The sequence below is a fragment of the Triticum urartu genome, chromosome 4A (assembly GCF_056163025.1).
Source record: "Triticum urartu cultivar PI428250 chromosome 4A, HENAU_Tu73, whole genome shotgun sequence".
Classification (NCBI taxonomy): domain Eukaryota; kingdom Viridiplantae; phylum Streptophyta; class Magnoliopsida; order Poales; family Poaceae; genus Triticum; species Triticum urartu.
Window position 1 is genome coordinate 54003989 of NC_141876.1, and position 6000 is coordinate 54009988.

The window sequence follows — 6000 nt, forward strand, 5'->3', positions numbered from 1 at the left end:
GCAAACTTTGAGGGTACAGTCTCGACCGCTTTATGGGAGCCGGCTTCTTGGAGTCGGCCTTCTCATGGCCGGCTTCCCGAAGTCGGCCCTCCCGTGGCGTTCTTCATGAGGGCCAAAGTCGGACCGCCTTCTGAAAGCCGGTCTGGATGGCTGCCAGCAAGGGGAAGGCGGCTCCATGTCTTGGATTCTCGAGAGCCGGACGGGCTCGTAATTTTTTTAGAAGGGCCAGGGGAGGCCGGCTAGGCTACCCATGGCTATTTACTCCAACCGTAGTCCCCAAGGCTGATCGAGCCTCGAGGCGGACAGAGGGACGAGAAGCTTGGTCAGCTTCCTATCCTGAAGAGCCGGCTTTGCTTGCGCACGCCGACTTCAGAGAGCTCGGGTTCTCGCAGGCGGGGACGTGGACCGCGTGGCGAGGAAATCCTGCCAATGCACACGCGCGACAGGACGTCGCCGCAGGCCCGGGCCCGCCACTCGTAGGCCTCGGTCCGAGCACGGATCTTCTGTGGCCCACATGGGCCGCTCGCCCTCCCGCGGCGGTTTTTATTCCACCATCATGGCACAGTAATCGCGGGACGTGGGGGAGTGGGCACGATCGATCCTCACGCTTCCCCAAGCCGCGCCCCCTCGGTCCCGCCACGCGAGCCTATAAGTAGGGGGAGGAGGGGGAGCGACAGAGGTTCGCACGCTCTCTCTCGCTCCGCCCCCTCTCGTCCTTGCTTCTTCCTCTCGTTGCTGCCGCAGCCTCCCGTCTCAGCGCCGCCGCGCCTCCACATCGCCTCGCTCCCATGGCGCTGTTAAGCTCGTGGGACGACTCCAACGTCCATGAGGATCACGTGGAGTTCCTCTGCCAGACTCAGCGCCTGCCCGACACCAACCTCGTGCGGGTCCGTCTGGCGCCGAAGACGGAGATCTCGCCGGCGCCGGAGGAGGGCGAGCGGGTCGTCTTCCGCTCGCACTTCCTGCATGGCTTCGACCTTCCGGCGAGCGGATTTCTGCGCTCCTTCCTCGAGTTCTACAACCTCCAGCCGCATCACCTCACGCCCAACGCGGTGATGCTGCTGTCGGCCTTCGTCTCCCTCTGCGAAGGCTTCTTGGGGCTGCTCCCCACGCTGGAGCTCTGGGGAGAGTTCTTCCAGAGCAAACTCGGCACCGTCGTTGCGGGCGTGCCCGCCCCCTGCGGGGCCTTCATCGCCATGAGGAGGGCGAGCGAGAACAACCCGTTCCCGCCCATCCCCCTGATCCAGTCGGTGAAGATCTGGCAGAAATCATATTTCTACGTGAAGAACGTCGCCGAGCAAGGGGACCACGTCAACCTACCGGCTTATGTAGCCGGCCCGCTGGCTGGGAGGCAGCCCTCGTGGAGTTTCCGGTCCCGGTCACTGTCTCAGGCCGGGAACGCCGCCGTCTCCCGGCTTCTGGTGATGATCCAGTCGGAGGGCTTGAACGGGGCCGACTTGGTGGCCGCCTTCATGGAGCGCCGGATATCTCCTCTCCAGAGCCGGCCCCACACGATGTGCCAGATGAGCGGCCGCTTCGGCCCAAGCCGGCTGAGCACCAGGGAGATGCCTCATGCGGAGGTATCGTATATGGTAAACTACATCTCAAATTGCAAGCTCGCCGAAGACTGGCGATACGGCAAGGCGCCGTATTCTCGCGCCAACCCTCCGCCCGTGGTAAGTTTTTCTTTTCTTCCTTCTTTTCATGGGTAGCCGGCTTTATGAGGGCCGGCTTCTAATCAGTCGGTCCTTCTTAGCAGAACCCCCTTCTCCCGCCGACGATCGGGACAGCGGGGATAGAACGTCAGTATGCCCCCGACCGCACGGCAGACGACGTCAACGATCCGGACTTGGGGGCGGCCGCCATGGAAGACGCCGTCGTGGGGACGATGCCGAGCCCGGGGGCACAAGGCTCACCGCCAGCTTCGAGGACTAGCCGGATGATTTCGAAGCCGAAGTCGCCCCGCGTCGCCAGCCGACGGCCGACCATCAGGGCGCGGGCTCGTCTATCGCGCCGGCTGCCGGCGGCGGCGCACAGAAGCGCCGGGCCGCTTCAGGCCTCTTCGGCAGTCGGCCGAAGAAGTCCAAAGCCTCCACCGCGGCGACCAAGCGAGACGAGGCGGCTGCGAAAGCGGCCCGCTTCCGCAAGGCGGTGAAGCAGCCTCAGGCGGTCTCAGCGTAAGTCTTCAATTGCCTTGCCGCATGCTCTTCATCATTCTCTTCTTGTTCGAGCATTCTTCTTAATTTCTTCCGCTTGCTGGACAGGGCGCCGCTTTCCCTTGAGCATGGTCCGGGCGGCTCCGTAGTTGGGCCGGCTGGAGGTTCTTCAAGCTCCCGCCGCATGGACCCCCGCGCCGACCTCAGGGAGGCCACAGAGCAGAACGTCCATGAAGCGCGGGAGGAGCGCGAGGCGGCGGAGAAGGCGGCCGCCCAGGCGGCGAGGGAGCAGGCCGACGTGGCAGCCAAGGCCCAGACGGAGGCGGCGACCGCGGAATCGGAGGCGGAAGGTTCGCGCAACCAGCCTCCGCTGCTCGCCATTCCCCTCCGAGCCGTGGCCCCCGACACCCCATTGCCCTTGGCGGAGGAGATCGTCCAAGACCCGCCGCTGATGGAGAGGGGGAAGACCCCGTGGCCTTTGCGAGGAGAGCGCCGCCAACAGCGCCAACTGGAGCGGGCCAAGGCGGCCAATCGTCAGCGGCGCCAGAGGGGCCGACCGGGGGTGAGCCGGAGAACAGAGCCGACCTCGAGGTATAGCCGGTGACGGGCCGGCGCACGGGGGGAGGCGCTGCTCCGCCGGAGTTGCGCCGAGTCACAGGCGCAGGCCAGTCGGTGGAAGATCTGGAGGCGGCCAGCACTGCCACGTCCGAGTGGACTCCCAGTGGAGGGACTGGCGAGCTGAACGTGGCGGCTCAAGGGGTCTGGAGCCGGCTGCAAGTTTAGGCCGCCCTGCTGCAACAGTTCACCCAGGAGTTCCTATCGACGCGAGCCACCATCCGGGTGAGTCTTTCATTCTTGGCCGCTTTTGATTTCTTGATCTCTTCCGTGGGGGCGCGTCAGCGCACCCACTGGGTGTAGTCCCCGAGATTCGGGCCGACTGTTGCGCAGTCGGGTCGGATCTTTCTCGACGGCTACCTTACTTTGCTTTTTGTCTAAACTTTCAGGAATATCACAACCTCCGTGCTGCCGCCTTCAACTCCCAGGCTCGGGAGTTGAGCCGGAGGACCGATGACCTGGCCAACAGCCGAAGTAAGTACTCGATCTTGTCTGTCTCCTGTGGGGGCGCGTCAGCGCACCCACTGGGTGTAGTCCCCGAGATTCGGGCCAACTGCTGAGGAGTCGGGTCGGATCTTTCTTGACGACTCTTTCCTTATTGGTTTTTTCTTTTTCTTTGTCTTCAGGGGCCAACGCCGACTTGAGGAAGGAGCTCGGCGAAGCGAAGGCCGCCCTTCATACCAAGGAGGCCGAGTACGCCGCCTTGGTCCAGGAACGGGATCGCCTAGCCAAGAAGCTGGCCGACCAAGAGGAGAGCCACAAGGCGGCCCTGCAGGCGGCGCAGGATAGCGAAGCCGCCTTGAAGGCAGAGTATGAGACCGAGGCGGCGAGCTGGGCTGAGACCCGGCAAGCCCTGGATGAAGGCTTCGGCCGGATCGAGGATTTGATCGACGGTAAGCCGCCTTCCTCGCCCCTCCCCTGCCCCTTGCCGCCTGGGTTTTTGGCTTATCTTGGGCTGCTGCTTGTTTTTTGGTGTAGACTACTTCCCCGGCTACTCCGCCTTCGCCGCCCAAAGCATTGAGGCCCATCGCAAGGCGTGCCGTCAGGCAGGGGCCAACATCGCGCCGGATGCGAACCGGACGCTTGAGGAGCAGCTCTTGGCTGTCCAGGCGCGGTTGCAGCCGGCTCATCGGATGCTTCACCAGCTACAACGTGCCGGGGCGCAAGTGTTGGCTGCCCTCTGGCCCGGCGAGACGATCCCCCGCACCCCAAGCCGAACTGCCGACTGGCTAGAGGTCGCAGTTGGTCGCTTTGAGGCTTGGAAGGCGTCAGCGGCCCGCCTCGGAGCCGGGCGGGCATTGGAGTTCGTTCGGGCTTGGTACCCAGGGCTGAGCCTGGACCAGCTGCGCACTTGGCGGATGGAGGCCGATGCGGAGCTGGAGGAGGTGAGGCCGGCTATCGCCCAGCGAGCTGCGACGATCGCCGAGTGCACCGACATCAGCGTTTTCACACCCGAAATCGATGATGACGGTGTTGCTCAGCCGGAGGAGTGGTTCGGGCTGAACCCGGCGGTGGGCGAGGATTCGGCGGAGAAGATTGCCTCCAGCGACGAGGGCGAGGATGACGAAGAGGAGGACGGCGAAGACGTCGAGCCGGCTGGTGGAACAACCGGCCGACCTCAGGCCGACCGTGCCTCCAGCAACGAGGCGCGTGGAAGCGCGCCCTCTGCGGGAGGCGGCGACCAAGCCGAAGTTCGCCAGCCGGCCGCTCCTTCAGCCGGCACGACCGTCTCCGCCAACCAGTCCGGCTCGTCGGTTGCTCCGCCGGCTTGACCTGCCGTCTTTATCTTTCCTGCTTGTTGTCTTTTGAACAATATTCATTAAGTTTTCGCAGTTCCACCCACTGGGGGTGTATCCAAACTATGTTGAATGCTGGACTCTTGGAGGTCTTTTATGTAAATATTATTATGTGCATGTTTGGTTTCCATTCGCGTATGCTTTTTATCCTTAGGCTTTTTCCTTTGCCGCCTTCCCTCTTTGGGGAGGCAAGTACTTGAGCTTTCTTGGATTGAAGTGAAGTGAATGGAAACCGGCCGGCCGGCTACTCTGGTAGCCATTCGGCGGTGGGAGATAAACCGGCTTTTGTTATATTAGTCCGTTAGTCCCTAGCCGTTTTTTCGTGTGGGCGCCCGTTCCTGCCTTTAACTCTTGCCAGTCAGACAGCCGGTTCTTCGAACTGCAACTTTTGGCAAGAGAAAGCTTGGGAGCCGGCACACTACTTATCTGACTGCGGGTAGGACTTCTAATATAACTCCAGTCGGCCAGTCCCCGAGCCGACTAGTCGAACCCGGTGCCGGACGGAAAATGAAATGACAAGGTCATAAGCATGATACTTTTCATTCATAGATAAGGGATGGCAGTCCCCGAGCCCTCCTCAGGGAGCCTATTGTCTTGTACTTAATACAAAAGTTAGCGTGGTACATACTGCATTTCAACTGTAAAATCTTCGAAGGAGGTTGGCGTTCCATGGTCGTTCCGACTCCTTGCCGGAGTCGTCTGTCTTGCGTGCCTTTGGCTTCTGTGCATCGATCAGGTAGTAGGAGTCGTTGCCTAGAGCTCTGCTGATGACGAAGGGACCTTCCCAAGGGGCTGAGAGCTTGTGCTGGCCGGCTGTTCGCTGGATCAGCCGGAGCACAAGATCGCCCTCTTGGAAAGATCTTGGCCTGACCTTCCGGCTGTGGAAGCGGCGCAAACCATGCTGGTAGATGGCAGACCGGCTGAGGGCTAACAGCCGGCTTTCTTCCAGCAGGTCGACACCGTCTTCTCGTGCTTCCTTGGCCTCCGCTTCCGTGTACATGGTTACTCGAGGCGAGTCGAACTCGATGTCAGTTGGGATGACCGCCTCGGCACCATACACAAGGAAGAAAGGGGTGAAGCCGGTTGACTTGTTTGGTGTGGTGCGCAGACTCCAGAGGACAGCCGGCAGCTCATCGAGCCAACAGCTGGCTGAGCGCTCCAGTGGTACGACCAGTCGGGGCTTGATGCCGGAGAGGATGAGGCCGTTGGCTCGCTCGACCTGGCCGTTTGACTGCGGGTGGGCGACGGATGCTAAGTCCAGTCGGATACCTTGGGCTGCGCAGAAACATGCCAAGGCTCCTTTGGCAAAATTCGTGCCATTGTCGGTGATGATGCTGTGTGGCACGCCGTACCGAATTGTTATGTCTGCAATGAACGTCACAGGAGTCGGCCCATTCAGCTTCTTGATCGGCTTTGCCTCAATCCACTTGGTG